Source organism: Xiphophorus couchianus, chromosome 7, assembly GCF_001444195.1.
Source record: "Xiphophorus couchianus chromosome 7, X_couchianus-1.0, whole genome shotgun sequence".
Taxonomy (NCBI): Eukaryota; Metazoa; Chordata; class Actinopteri; order Cyprinodontiformes; family Poeciliidae; genus Xiphophorus; species Xiphophorus couchianus.
In genome coordinates, this window is record NC_040234.1 from 2,755,916 (window position 1) to 2,771,353 (window position 15,438).

At 41.7% G+C, this 15,438-nt stretch overlaps 1 long non-coding RNA gene across 1 annotated transcript; it reads left to right on the plus strand.

The window, feature by feature from the left end:
- Positions 1–653: 653 nt before the first annotated feature.
- On the plus strand, positions 654–14,781 carry LOC114148470 (uncharacterized). The gene is made up of 4 exons (XR_003596286.1): positions 654–965; positions 1,083–1,239; positions 2,222–2,223; positions 14,771–14,781. It is a non-coding gene; the product is annotated as an uncharacterized LOC114148470 (long non-coding RNA).
- The last annotated feature ends 657 nt before the right edge of the window (positions 14,782–15,438 follow it).

Consider the following 15,438-nt stretch of genomic DNA (forward strand, 5'->3'; position numbering starts at 1 on the left):
CAAACGTTTTGGTATAAGGGCCAAAATTTGTCCCAAGAGCAATCTTCTGTAGTCTTCTGCCACCGGACATGGCCAGTTCCACTCCTTTGGTGGAGGGCCCATGAAATGGGGACTCACATTTCCTTTAAGGGCCGTGTCCAGGCTCTGTGGGCAGTAGCCCGGCCATCAGGTGCTTGCCAGAATGCCCCACCTCCAGGCCTGGCTCCAGTGAGGAGCCCTGGTGACCCGTGTCCAGACAAGGGAACACTGTTTCTGAGTCGCTGTTCCTCCACAAAATTTCCCATCATACATATAACCTGGAAAACCACAGCAATGTACCATCTTAGATTCCATTAAGCAACAGACAGGACCGAATCCTAAAGTAAGCTTCAGTTTTTGTGGATGTTTGGTCTTGTCTCAGTTTCCATACCCTTTGCTTTAAGCCACATGTGTCAAACTCAAGGCCCGCGGGCCACATGTGGCCCGCTACGTCATTTTATGTGGCCCTCTCCCCCACCACCGTTTTACAGCCCCATTGATTGACTTAAAATAGGTTTTGAGCACGAATTGACTACAAACTACATCTCCCATAATGCCTTCCGATTGTTACCAGCCAACATTACGGCTTCTCGCCACTAGAATTCAGCAGAGTCACCTCAAGCTGATTATTAATTTTCCCAGCGAATAAAACTGAAACATTCACAAGCTAACAAGCTAAAGAGCGAAGTCCCGTGATGTTTCAATCGAGGACTTTTACCGTCTCCTGCCCCATGATTTGATGCCACAGCTTCGACTCCATGCAGCTCCTGTGTTTTGTCCACGTTTAGAAGCACCTATCTGTGCGAACAGATGTTTTCAATAATGAGTTTAAACAAGACCAAGACCAGATCGTGCATTACTGACGAAAACCTACAGGCCATTTTGCGGATTTCCTCAGCACAAGAACTAAAACCAGACATGGACGAACTGACCAGGGGAAAACATTGGTAAGCACGAACAAACTAAATTTAAATAGAATGAATGTAAAACCAAAATTCAGTATACTGGAATATGAATATAGTTTATTGATTTTGCTTGTGTTTTGTTTTTTTGTTTATGTACAGAACACAACACAATGAGGATGTGTGAGTTGGTGACAGGGTGAAGAGGATCAGCGTTGTGTTCAAGGACAGGCAACATCACCTCATTGTTTGGTTCTTATGTGAAATACATGTTCGTTGTGTAATAAATAACGAAAAGGTTTTGTGAATGAAGTTGAGAGTTAATATCAAAACTTGTTTTTATTCTTTGTCTGCTTATCTTTTAAACAGACAAAGAATAATTTTCCCAGCGAATAAAACTGAAACATCGACAAGCTAACAAGCTAAAGAGCGAAGTTTAGCTGAGCAGTTTAAAAATACTGAGCATATTTTTAAACTGCTCAGTTTAAAAATACTGTAATTTTTAAACTGAGCAGTAATTTTACATCCATGCAAACTCAAATGTAATATTTAAAACTTGAATACATAAAATCAGTTATTTAACAATATGAGGTGTTGTTTAATTTATTTTTAACATTGTATTTTCATACATTTATGCTAGGGTTGCCCAAGTCTAGTTTTCCAGACCTATCACTCTGCAACTTTAGATGCGTTCTTTCTCTAACACACCTGGATCATTGACTCATTCATAGGCCTCTAAAGAACCGAGTTGCTGCTAATGAGGGAAGTCAACTTTTTGTCTGCGGTATGTTTTAGCAGGGACGCATCTAAAAGTTGCAGTCTGGAGGACTGAACTTGGGCATTCCTGATTTATACCGTCAATGTGGCCCGTTGAGGGTGGCCAATATGCTGAAGTGGCCCCTGGTGAAATTGAGTTTGACACCCCTGCTTTAAGCCCATACTTAAGAGAACTGAATATTATTAAGAGTTTCTGTGAAGTTGTTGTTAGGAATAGTTACCTTACCTGTAGTAGATGGATTTCATAAGCAATATGGGACTATAGTAAAGGCTTACCAGGGCAACAGCAAAGGACCGTGGCAGTCTGAGGGCCCAGAGGATTACTCAGCCACCTGCTATCAGCTGTGTAGCTGATACCGTGTGAGATTACGTTACTTTAACTTCTAGAACTTTGACAAAGAAAATTGTTCTAATTTGTATGAAAGGAGGAAAAGCAAACAGGTTAGCTCAATCCTCGGAAGGATTAAGCTAACTTGGAAGGCTAACTGCTAGTTGGATGGATCACCTGTTTTAGATTACTTCAGGAGTTTAAAATAATTTAAAATTCATTGTTTGTATCGCAGCACGTTTTTGTTCTTCTCCAAGTTGTTTAGAAATTATCCCAGCAGATTGATGATGATTATTTTTTTCTTCTTTTTCTATAGGAGCTACATCTGGAATGAATGCTGCTAGTAAATGGCTCCATGCAATCCCCTGTGTCCTTAGATAGAAAACGTCTTAAACTAAGTAGAATAATGAACTAAACGTAATGCACTGATTCATAGGATCAATGGGAAATGACTTTTTGTTTTTGTGAAGTGTCTTGAGATGACGTGTTGTGAACTGCTGCTAGAGAAACTGAATCAAACTGAATTGAATTACAGCTGGCAGCATTAACCAAACATTAAGTGACATTGGTTACTACTTAATATAGTAACCAATGTTGTTCTGCTGATGGAATCAAATTTAGAGTTCTTGTAAAAAGCGAACCCATTTGATTCCTACTTTTCTTCAATCTCCCATGATTGGGAGATCATGGGAGTTCAAAGGGGTGAACTAGCCCTTTAAAGCCCGGTTCTCTTTGCCCTGATCAGAACTTAACCCACGTAAGCGAGACAAAAGACCCTAAACGACGGTCATTTCCTTTAGGATTAGAGCAGCTCGGTGATGGAAGTTTGTGTTTGTTGCTTTAACGCGAAACTCTAATAAACAGAGAGAAGAGAAGAAGAAAAAATAACAGTTCGAAGTCAAACATCAAAATGTGGTTTTATCAGCAAACGCTCCCCTCCCACCCTGTCCCCTCCCGGAGCCAGCTGTGTCGGTGTCTGACTGTGTGGTCTGAACCCCCGCTAACCAGATTACCGTTCAGGTTAGGACAAAATGGATCCAGCTTCAGCACTCAGTTATGATGCAGATTGGCTGAACACCAGACCCCCACCCAGCTCTTACTCCTAACATGCTGTGTGCATAATGACATTCAGCACAAACAGATAAGCAGAGATTAATTCTCTGTCATATTTTCTTCGAACGGCTTTCTGCTACTCTCGCAGCAACATGGACTTCCCGTTCCGCCGATGGCCATGGCAGCATAATATATTTGCGGTGTTTGGGAATTTTTTATATAGGTATATATATTTTGCCCCCCACCCCTTCGAGCGTCCTCCCCCAAACTCAATATAAATACAGCACTCTGTTTCAATAACAGAGGCGGACAGACAGAGAGGGAGCCGGAGTGAGACGGGCAGAGAAGGATGGAGGGACTCTGGGGACTTGGCTGCGTTTACGTTTGCTGCCATTGAAGTTGTCCGCGGCCTGGCTCCGCTCTGCGCTTTAATGGTGCTTAATCACGGCGCTCCTAAAATAGGCCATTATATCAGCGCGGGGCTCTAGAATTACAGCGAGCCCTCAGGGCCCGAACAACAGAGCTTTTGTTAATAAGCTGCCATTAATCAGATTCCATTACGGAAGCCACCGGTCCAACAGGCGGCACCACGGCTGATAAATACCTCAAGAACAAAAAAACAATTTACTCACCTAGTCTAAACCGCAGCTCGTGGGGGTGTCAGGGTGTGTGTGTGTGTGTTAGCTTAGAGGTTGGGTGGGACAGGAACCATGCAAACTGACTAAAGACACCCAGAGGACTGGTAGCAGAAGATAGAGATTAATACCAGAAAGTCAATATTACAGCGAATGTGCTGCTGGCCTCACACTCCAAGGCTTCCCAGGGTGTGTGTGTGTGTGTGTGGGTGTGTGTGTGTGTGTGTGTGGGTGTGTGTGTGTGTGGGTGTGTGATGCAGCTGTGGTGGTGATGGACAGCCGTCAGACAATCACTTTCATCACAGAGGCTCCTCCGGGGACACGCGGCATCCGTGCTAATGGCAGGGGAGGCTAATCAAATATCTGGCAAGCGTGCTAACAGCAGCAGCCGCTGCGAGTCATTGATCTACTCTTTTCAATACTTCTAATTAACTGGCTGCTAACACAACCATAAAGCTGACAGACTATGAAAGCAGCCAGCAGAAGCATGTGTAGACCGCATTACTCCAGGAGACCTGGAGACATGACTCGGTGTTCACGCTCAAACTTCCTGAAAACATTTCTTCTCACTCTCTTTACTCATTACTGCCAGTCCTGTTAATCAGTTGTGTCTTCCTCATCAATCTCCCTCCTCTCTGCTCCCCCGTCTCCTTTGTGGGGTGGAGGGTGGTAAGTGTGTGTGTGTGGGGTGGGGTGGGGGGCTCCCTCTACCCCATTTGTCTTTCTTCCATCAGTCTGAGACAGATGCAGGAGTCTTCTCAGCAGACAAAGCTGCTAATTTCATTAATTATGAACCAATGTGGAGCAGTCTGTGTGGAGCAATGAGGAGATATGAGGGTCCCACAAGGCGGCATCTGGTCCACTGCTGCATCCAGGGAAATGGGAGAAAGGAAGGGAGGAAGGGAGGAGAAATGGCTGAATGAAGAATAAGAAAGTTTGTTTTCTGTTTGAATAGTATTTAAAAACAGGCAAAAGGTAAGACACTGAGATGTTTCATGTGAGGAGGAAAAAGTGACTAAATTAAACACAAGTAAATATTAGCATAGAAAAGTAACATGTATGTACCTCTGAACTGGAAGAAAATACCTTTACATTTTCAGTATTATGTATTTTCCAGACACATAGAGCCATTTTATAGCACAATGAACTATCTGTTACCTTCAGTTGTTATAAAAATGCCGCATATATCAAATATGACTTAAAAGAAATTTCACAATTTAACACCTTGAAATTGGGCCTCTGTCTCTTTAAGAACTCTTCAGGAAGTCATCCCAATATGGTTCCCCTAATAAAACGTTAACATTTTTACCAGTGTTGCAGTGAGAAGTAGCTCCTATAATGATCTCAGCTGATGCTCAGTTCCACCAGGTGTTTGCTGATTGCTGCTGGCTAGTCTGAAGGAGCTGAGTGGTGGGAGGGCTGCTCTGTAACATATAAATGAATGTCACACTTTTCACACTTTTATTAATAATAATTTAATAAGAAATGTCTGATTTTCTCTCCAATACATGATTGTGCACTGCTGCATGTTGGTCTGTGACAGTCGTGTTTCTGGTCTTTAAGAGCCAGAGTGTTGGAACTTTTCAATCTGATTTGGTTCCACAAACTTTTAGCAAATTACTGAGCTGACTCCTCAGCATGAAGTCAGGTTCTATGGAGCCCTGTCCAAAGATTGTGGGACAGTAGTCTAGATTAGAAATGACCTGTTAAATACACTGAGAGCTGTCATAACGTAGTCAGATGTGAAAAGGGTGAGTGAGTACTTTAGTAAATTCAATAACCCAGAGCGGGCAAAACATGACGCAGCTTTCACTTCCTGTCCATGAAGTACATCACTAGCTTACTTTCCATTAACCATAAAACTGCACACATTGAAAATACGAAACTTAATTTCCTCAGTGGAAATGGTTTTTCGGTCATATCAAAACACTTTTCACATCACACAAGATGAATTTTCCCAAAACACTGCATACGTAAGAGCTCCCAAGTAGGCGGGGCTTGTCGCTCTGACTCCTGAATAAGACACTGACGTCTGCTCTGATTGGCTGATAGATGATGAGCTAATCATCATGGTGGTGGTGAGATATGAATATCTCATGTAACTGTTTACATCCATTGCTACCATGATATTAATGACTTATCATGTGAACAGGCGAGTGATTACAATTCAATTGTGTTTTTTCCACAGCAGAACACTGGCAAAGATTTGTAATGTAATGTAGTGAAATGATTCTTCATGCATTCTGTGGACCACTCCCTCCCAGTAGTCCCCAGTCACACCTCACCTACCGGACCAGGAGGCCCTGCTGTCGGGCTAACCTGCTGTGCTGGTGGCTCTGCCTGCTAGTGTGTGTGTGTGGATGTGTGGGTGTGTGCGTGCGTGTGTGTGTCCCTAACAGGTGTGCCCCTCACGCTACGCTGCTTCCTGCTTCTCTTTCCTGCTCCATCTTTCTCTCTCAAACCTATACGAACACACACAGCCCTAATCAGTTGCGCTTCATGATCGTGTGATGACGATCAGAGGCCCGTGGGTTTTTACTATTAATACTGATTGTGTGTGTAAACTGTTTCACGTCAGCTTGCTGTTCTACAGGAGCTGCCCTGCAAATCAGCACAGCCTGTGGCAGCTGATGACTGTGTGTGTGTTTATTATTATTTTCTCGTGTGTGTGTCTGTGTGTGAAACATGAACACATCCCCACTCTGACTGAGGTGTGTGAATTCATGTGACACGTCCGTTCTGGCCGTGTGGCAGCAGCGGCAGCAGTCAGTGGTGTGCTGTGTGTGAGTCCACGTTAAAGGACGAGCCAGCTCGTTAAATTGTACTCATAAGCCAGCAGTTACCTGCTGGTTAATGATGCTCCCAGAAACCCTGAGGAACAGACAGCAGAGCGACCTTTGGACTCCACAGAGCGTCCTCAGGCTAATCCCTGGTCATAAATATCTCTGGATTCATTCAGCACGTACACCCAAGCTGCACACACACACACGCGCGCGCGCACGCCCACATACTTTCTTTTTGCATCCCCTCTGCTATAGAGGGGACTGCTTTAGTCTTTAAGAAGAATCGGTGCTGGTTGTTACAGTTGCTGCTGCACAGATTTTCTCTCTCGCTCGCTCTCTCTCTCACACACACACACACACACACACACACACGCCAATCCAGCATCTCCACCGCCTTGGCCACAGACGCCTCGCCATGCCTCATGATTAGCACTCCCTGCTCCGATGCCTTTGTTTTTCTGCTTTGTTTGTTTGCCACTGTGCAATGATATTTCAGTGGAATCTAGAATGATTGCACCACAGGTCAGCGACACCCATCCATTACAGCAAAGAGGAGCCTTGTATTTAGACTGCCTCAGCGGCGGCTATATTTACCAGTGCATGCCTGGCCTGGCCCAGACGCGGGCCCCGCCACTCCACTTTGCTGCTGAGCTTTCCCAGCGCATTCCAGCGACCATCATGGCTCGCTTCAGAGACGGCCCGAAGATGAACAACTTACTCCACAAAACCACGTCTTCACTGCTTTTACAGAAATCCTGTTTTTTTTTTTTTTTGATCCAATAACTATGTTACAGGTCAAGTGAGAGCAAAAGGCAAACCTGGCTTTCTGTAGTAAGCAAAGACATTTCACCAATCAATGAAAAGAGACATTTCTTTACCGGTGGTACGACCTCCATCTGCAGGCAGTAACCTGAAGTCCACTTAAAGGGGCAGTAATATTTAAAATTGAAATTTTTTAGCTTTACATCATGTTATAATGTCATATCATAAACATATATGTATTGTTGCTTTGATTGTTTCATTTATGTTTGAGAACTCTTTTAATCACTCATGGCAACCATTCAGCTGTGCAAAATGCCTGGGTGAACCTAGCTCCGCCTTCAAGGACGGAGCTCCGCCTCTGAGCTGCAATTTTGAAGCTTCCAAGCTTCATCCTCACAGAGCAGCCCTTCCCTTGACTCCCCCACTCAGCTCCTTCAGACTAGCCAGCAGCAATTGGCAAACACTTGGTGAAACTGCTCATCTGCTGAGGTCATTACTTCTCAGTGAAACTCTGGTAAAAAACGTTGCTAAAGGGCTAATAGAGGAGCCATATTGTGATGACTTCCTGAAGGTGAAGTTTCAGAAAGAGCAGGAGTTTCTTAAAGAGACAGAGGGCCAATCTCAAGGTGTTAAATTACAAAGTGAACTTTGTTTTAAATGATCATTTGTAAAATAAATTTTTCATTACTTATCTCTGTCTTGCCTCTGTAATGTAATGAAACAATGTGAATTCTCAGCATGTTCAGATGATCGTAAATGAGGAACAATTTCCATGACAGCCCCGGTTTGCATTGGGGGCAGTTCGCACGCAGCTGGAAACAGGAAGCTCAACCAGGGAGGTAGAGGAGCAGAGGTGAATTAAGCAGATCTTCACTTTCACTTAAAAACACCCTCATTATGTTCAGTCATGAATTATTTTGTACCAAAACACTAATTTTGCATTAAACTTACAGTACGCTGATTGTGCAGCGCAGGAATATTCATACACTCATGGGGATTTTTGATCCATGGCGCTGTGTTTTCTTCTTTTTTCTCTCTCTCGTTTTAGTGAAGCTCGTCTGGCACAAAGAGCGCACGGTGAATATAGGTCACATCCACACTGCGCTCAGCGGCGCTCTGAAGGATGGAGCTGCAGGTCTCTAAGCGACAACACTGCTACCAAGGGAATCCCCCCTCTGCAGTGCCTTGGCTGGTTTATACACACACACACACACACACACCCTCAATCCCCCACACACACACTGTCACAGACTTAGCACATCATGCTGCTATTAATACAGCCACAGCCATTTTAATATTTAATTGCGTTGATGGACTGCATCTGTGCTGCTCTGTGATGCAAACATTATTATACATACTAAGTGGCTTAATTGTAATTAGAGCTGAAAATTTAATTAAACTCAACAATAAAGGAGATCGGGGCTTTTTTTTTTTTTTCTTTCTCCTCAGCAAATGCTTCCTTCTCCTTCGCTGCGTTTTAACCCGTTCAGAGCTGCAGCTCGGCTCCCGTCCAGATGCTGGGCTCCGTTGGCCCTCTTCAAACATCACATCAAATACTTCAGACCATTAAAGGAACAGCCAGGGGTGCATGATGTTTTTTAGCAATTGTAAAAATTGACACATTTCTAAAACAGGGATTTCACCGAAATACAGTTTTTAAAAAAAACAAACATCTGAAAAGGGAGAAATAACACGTCTGTCCATGTGGTGAACATCCAAGTCACCTGGTGTTGGAGCGAGCAATAAGGACATAGAGTATTTGGCTAGAATCATTTTAAATAAAGATAATTCTGGTGTGATTGCTTGGCTTTAGTAAACAGTATGCTGGATGAGCCACTTTTAACATATTCTTACATGGATTCTGTAGCATTTTCAGTCCATACAGATAAGAGGTTAAGAAGTTTGAACCTGAATATAATTCTAGTGATCAGAGAAAAAATGACATCTGAATGTAAAGTAGAATAAATCTATTTGTATGTAAATTTGATGTCATTTGATCACTGCTGCATATTTAGTACTTGGATAACTCAGTGTCTTGTTCTTACTCTATTACTGTATTACTGTGTACTGTGTGTCCTGCACCATATAGAATAAACAGAAAACATTTCTTCAATACAGAGAATTCCTCATATACAGTTTAGTAACTTTAGTCACGAAACTCTTTGATAGTAAGATAATAATCTACTCAGTAAAAATGAAAACTAATAAACTATTAAAAAATAAGGATAAACTGAAACCAAAACGAAGCATTCGCAAGCAGATGACATGATGTTGATTTTCCACACAGGTTTTTCATTGTGACTTCCTGTTTAATAAATAGTTCCAGCAGCTGTGTTTCCGTTGAGCATAGAAAATGCTCAATTGCGTAAATTTGAATTACAAAAATGAATTTGCTCAATGGAAACAGGCCAATTAACAACAACAAAAACTTTGTTTTTTGATTAAAAAAAAAGCTTTGGCGCTGGGGTGAGGAGGTTTTTCAGCTGCATCAAAATTAGTGTGTTTCACAAAACTACAAAGGAAACGCATGACATGATCAACAACCGGATGTTACTAATGAACTGGGGGAAAACAGGAAGAAGACGGCATACCGTGTTTTAATGTCTTATTTAATTATCTCATTTAATGTCTGGAATAACTTATTCAAGTGTGATTTTAATTTTTCCTCTCATGGGAACACCACAGTAACAAAATTGTGTTTTTTCACCATTTATATAATATCCACAAAGTTTTGCACACATTTGTAATGGAAACGCAGCTGGTGTGGAACTTGTTGAATGTTTTGTGCAAAAAAAATCAAAAGTAAAATAAAAAATTTGAACTTGATAGAGAATATTTTAATCACGTCCTGATTGTAAAACTCTATAACTGAAACGAGTGCAGGGCGTACTTTATTCTCACCGTGATTGTAAGTTATTATTCATGGGCGACATTTTAAGACAGTTATCATACTTGACTTTAGGCCGACCTTGTCCACCTGCCCCACTGTGCGGCTGACCTGGATGATTTCTTGAAAGTTTCCACAACTGAACCTTATTACTCCATTACAGCTTCGGCAAACATCTTCAAGCATTAAAACACTGATACTCTTTAGACGTTAATGTGCCTAATGTGTTGCAGACACAAAACGAAGCCTACAGTTCTCTGCCATATATTTTCAAAAAGCACTGATGTTCCTGTTTCACTTGGAGAGGCTTGTTTAACTCAGACTTCTCTTTTGTTCATCTTTCATCAACAAATACACGTAAACTTCCTCCCTGAAGCAGACATATAGTTTACATCATGGAAATCATGTATAATTAAAACCAAACCCATCCACTTAAAGTGATACTTTCCCAACTTTTTAAACAAATATTCCCTTTTCTGCTTTTTTCCTACATAATCAGGCTGTCAAGACACTTTCTATGATTCTACATTTTGGTGTAAAATATTGCTATTCTGAAACCACATGGTGGAGTAGACAGCAAGAATACATTCAAAGAATGTGCATTGCAGGTGAAACATGAATTGAAAACCATTAAACAGTTCAGAGACCAGCAGAGGAACTCTAAAGGAATTATGGATCCCATTTCTAAACGTGGCGAATGTCACTTTCCACACAAAGGTTGTGATCTATAAAATGCAAATTTGATAGGAGAATTTAAGGTCTGATTTGTTGCGTTTCCATTGGCAATATAACTGCGTTTTGACATTTTGAAAATAAATTTGCTTAATGGAAACATGGAAATTTAGAAAAAACTCTTGTTTTTCGCTAAAAATGTTAATTCTGTTTCTTTTTTAATGGAAACGCTGCCTTTGCCATCTGGTGTTAACTTAGTACCAACAAAGTTTTCTGCACATTAGCAATGGAAACGCAGCTTCTGTCCCAGACACACGCGGGCTCTGGGGGAAACTGGTGACCCCGATGGTGAGGAGGGGAACTGCAGCCGCATTGCATCATGATTCCTTTCACATATTTAATTTCACTTCACATTCAACTTTAATTATAAATCCACTTTATCATAAGCATTTCCAACAACATTGTTATTTATGCTTCTACTGTTGAGCCATAGCTGTAGATAAGGACCTTACAAATAAATTTTAAAAAAGCCAACTGGCTTGGCTGTGAGCCAAAGGAAATCTTAAATCAATGTCAGCACAACATTTCATCAAAGTTTTCTCACCATGACATTCCTCTCCTGGGCTGATCATCAGAGTGATTTGGACCACAGATTAACATTAAACTGTGACGAGGTGTGAGGCAGTCAGACTGATTGCTGTAAACATTGAAAAGCCGCTGTGAGACTTGAGCGTGATGCTGCACAATGGATGCACTGGTGCTGCAGGAAGACCTTGAAAACATAAGATTCAGGAGAGAATGCATTTTCAGAGACCACTAACATTTCCTGCCTATTAATGTCATATTGACTGTGATTCCTTATTTTTTCGTGTGTGTTTGAGCAATCCTTGAATCTCCTGTGGCAACCACTCAAGGTGTTTTAACACCTGCTCATACAAAGCGCAGCCTTTTCCCCCAAAGCTCCTCCTCTGAGCTGCAGTCCATAGCCTGGTTCCCCACAGAGCAGCCCTCCCCCACTCAGCTCCTGCAGACTAGCGACAGCATCAGTTAGCAAACAGGAGCGTTGTTGTGATGACATGCTGAACGGGGAGCGGGGAAAAGAGCAGGAGTGTCTTAAAGACACAGAGCCCAATTCTGAGGCATCAGAAATAGCTATGATGGAAAGTCAAATGTCTTTAACATTGTTTCTTATATATGCAGCATTTTCATAACTGAAGGTAACAGAGTCACCTGTCTGTGTTGTAAAATGGCTCAATATGCCTGGAAGACAATAATACTGTCCATTTAAACACCTCACTGACTCAGAAAATATCGAACTTTGGCCTAACCTTCCTGCAGCAACACCGTCCACACTGAAGAGTGTTGTTAACACTTACTGTGATACATTTTCAGTGAATCTCTTGTCTTTTTATATATCTACTCTATTGTCTCAAGCATCTCCTGTAAAACAGATCTTAAACATTTAAATTGATTCAACTTGTTCAGTGAAAATATATCGTCAACAGTATTTTACTTTTTAGATTTTTTTTGTCTCTATCTCATGAAAGTGAAATTATTAACAAACTTTGTTGTGTTGTTTACATTTGCCCAGTCTAATCAATTGTATCAGACCAGTAGTTGGTTCCTGTAAATGCTACTGGTTTGAGTTCCAGTTTATGTGGTTAATGTTTGTTTTTTTGTTTTTATAACCAAAAACTGATTTATTTATTTTTTATTATTCTAACTGCTTTTTACTATTGCTAAGCCTGTAATTCATCCACCTCATGAGGAAAATGTCTAGAATCCAGAGAAAGTAATCTGGACTGAAGCTTTAGAGCATAAATTAATGATGCACAAACATAAATAGCTAAAAACGTTCAGTGTCTCCTCATTTATATTTCCTGTCAAATCTCGCAGACCCCCCCGCCAACCCCGGTCCTCCTCCCAACACACACACACACACACACACACACACACACACACACCCATTACTGCAGTGGCCGTCTGTTGACGTGTGTATTATTTATCAGGAGCGAGACGAGTCGGTGCGGATTGTTTGTGGCCTGGTGTGTAAACAGCTGTGTGTTGCTTGACATGCTTTTGCACTCTCAGCTCAGCGCTAACTGGGTCTGCTGGTGCTGATCAGACCGGAGCCGAGGCGACAGGACAGCCTGCCAGGCAACAACCACCAGCCGGGCACCACGCTGCCATGCCCTGCCCCGCCCCACCCGCCTCAGCCTCCCCCTAACACACACACAAAAACACACACGCACACGCAAGGCAACAGGCACTTAAATTGTCACATAAATTGACAGAACATCATATGGGTGAATATGAAGCTGAGCTTGGGTAACAAATCAGCACGGCTTTGCGGTGATACATAAATAAAGAAAGAAACCTGCAGTCCGTCTTGCTTTCTCTTTGGAGGTACATGACGCCCGTCAGCCTGCTCTGTTTCCAGCAGGGGCGTGACTAGCTTTTAAGGACAAGCAGGAGCTCAGGCCCCCCAGGAGACACACAGGATGTGAGCAAACGTTTTGGGCTTTTGCGCAGTTCCACCAGGTATTTGCTGTCCTCTCAAGCAGCAACAAAAATGCAAAAAAAAAAAAAAATCCTTTTTCACTTTTAAAGGGGCAGTACTGTGTGTTTTTTATTCACATAGTGACATTTTTCAGCACAGTCACGTAACTACAGTATGTTAACCTAGGTTGTTAGAAAATGTTGTATATGTTAAATATGACTTATAAGAAATTTGATTTAGTAATTTAACACCTTTAAATTGGGCCTCTGTCACTCTAAGAAACTCCTGCTCTTTCTGAAACTCAGCCTTCAGGAAGTCATCACCACATGGCTCCTCTGTTAACCCTTTAACAACATTTTTTGTTTTTACCAGCGTTTCATTGAGAAGTAGCTCCTATAATGAGCTCAGCAGATGAGCAGTTCCACCAGGTGTTTGCTAATTGCTAATGGCTAGTCTGAAGGAGTTGGGGAGGGAATGGGGGGTGGGGGGGCTGTTCTGTGAGGACGAAGACCTGAAGATCAAAGCTGTGTCTCGAAGGAGGGGCTATGTCCACCCAGGTGTTTTGAACAGCTCAATAGTTGCCATGGAGAATAAAGGATTTCTCAAAGATGCATGAAAGAGTGAAGGCAACAATGATGCAAAGTAGGTTTTTATAAAAAGTAGGTTTTTAAAGAACATTCGTGAAAACGTTTATGCTTGTATCACTTTCTGAACAATTCTAACCATATTTAATACCTAAACTATATGAAGTAAAGGGAAACTGACACATTTATGTGATTATTTATTAAAGTTCACCACCCACCAATGAAAAACAGAAATAACAACAACAAAGAGCCACCAAATTATTTATTGGGGCCTGAGAATATTTTTGGAGCCTCCCTAAATTAGGCCTAGTGACGCCACTGGTTTCCAGTGGTAGTGACAAACACTCCCAGTTTTAACTGATGACATAAAAATGTCACTCAAAGCAAGAAGAAATGAGAAAAGACAAAAAGTAGATCATTTCTAGATATGCCTGAAGCGTAATGCTCTGTTGTGTTCCCACTTCTTTTGAAAATAACGATTTTTTTTTCTTTTAAAGCAGGAAACATTTGCCTTCTTTCTCTGTTATTTGATTTTTTTACATTATGATTGAAGTGAATCTGAGACTGTTCGTACCTGTGGAGACAGATTGCTTTTATCCTCAGGTGATATGTGTTCAGCTCATCTCCCTCACAGACTGCTGCATTTTGGCCACGAAGCAATCAGACCAAACTCCCTCAAACAAGCAGGAATTCTGTGTTCCATCAGTTACGGCCCAACTTCGCAGGCATCTTTTTGTCATCAACTTCATTTAAATTGACACGGCGAGCAGTCGTTATCTTTAAGTGTCGCTAAGAGCTGAAAAGGACTGAGGGTGACTGACAGCGAGAGAACAAGAGGAAAAGATTAAAGAGCAAAGGCGGAAGTTCAGTCGGAGGAGCAGAACAAAAGCTGGAGAGGCGATGTTTGGAGAGAAAGATTCAAATCGATGTGGGGGCTAATGTATTCAATGCCCACTCTGTTTACAGAGCCCAGAGCAGGCCTGATGATATCCAGACTTTTTGGCCACAATCGAATAAAAGCCCTCCACCAACTGCTGCTCACATCTGAGAGACCGGAGTCAGAAACCTCCATGAAAGACAAGCTGCTTCAGCACATAAACAGGGACTCACTGTTATCCACCCATTAAGGTATGAAGCATTAGAAAAACCGAACAACACATTTCAAATATCCACCTTTAACAACGATGTTATGCTTGTCTGAACAGTTTAGGATGGATCTACGGTCCACACAAAACATGTTCTTTACTCTTTTTTTGCACCAAATTGTTCGTAGGTCATGAGATTTTAGTCAGTTCTGCCTACTTTGCGTTCCTTTCAGAAGGAACTGTTTTAGGACCTCTTTGAAAAGCAGAAGTGGGGCCTCCTGCACAACCAATAACAATTCAGCAATTATTTAGTCATTTTTTACGAAAAAATTATTGTCTTTTTTTATTTTTTATTTTTTGGTAAAAATCACCACCTATTTATTATCAAATAGTGATTTAGATAGTAAAAGAATTGTTTTTGGGAAAACAAATCACTAAGACCATTATTTGAG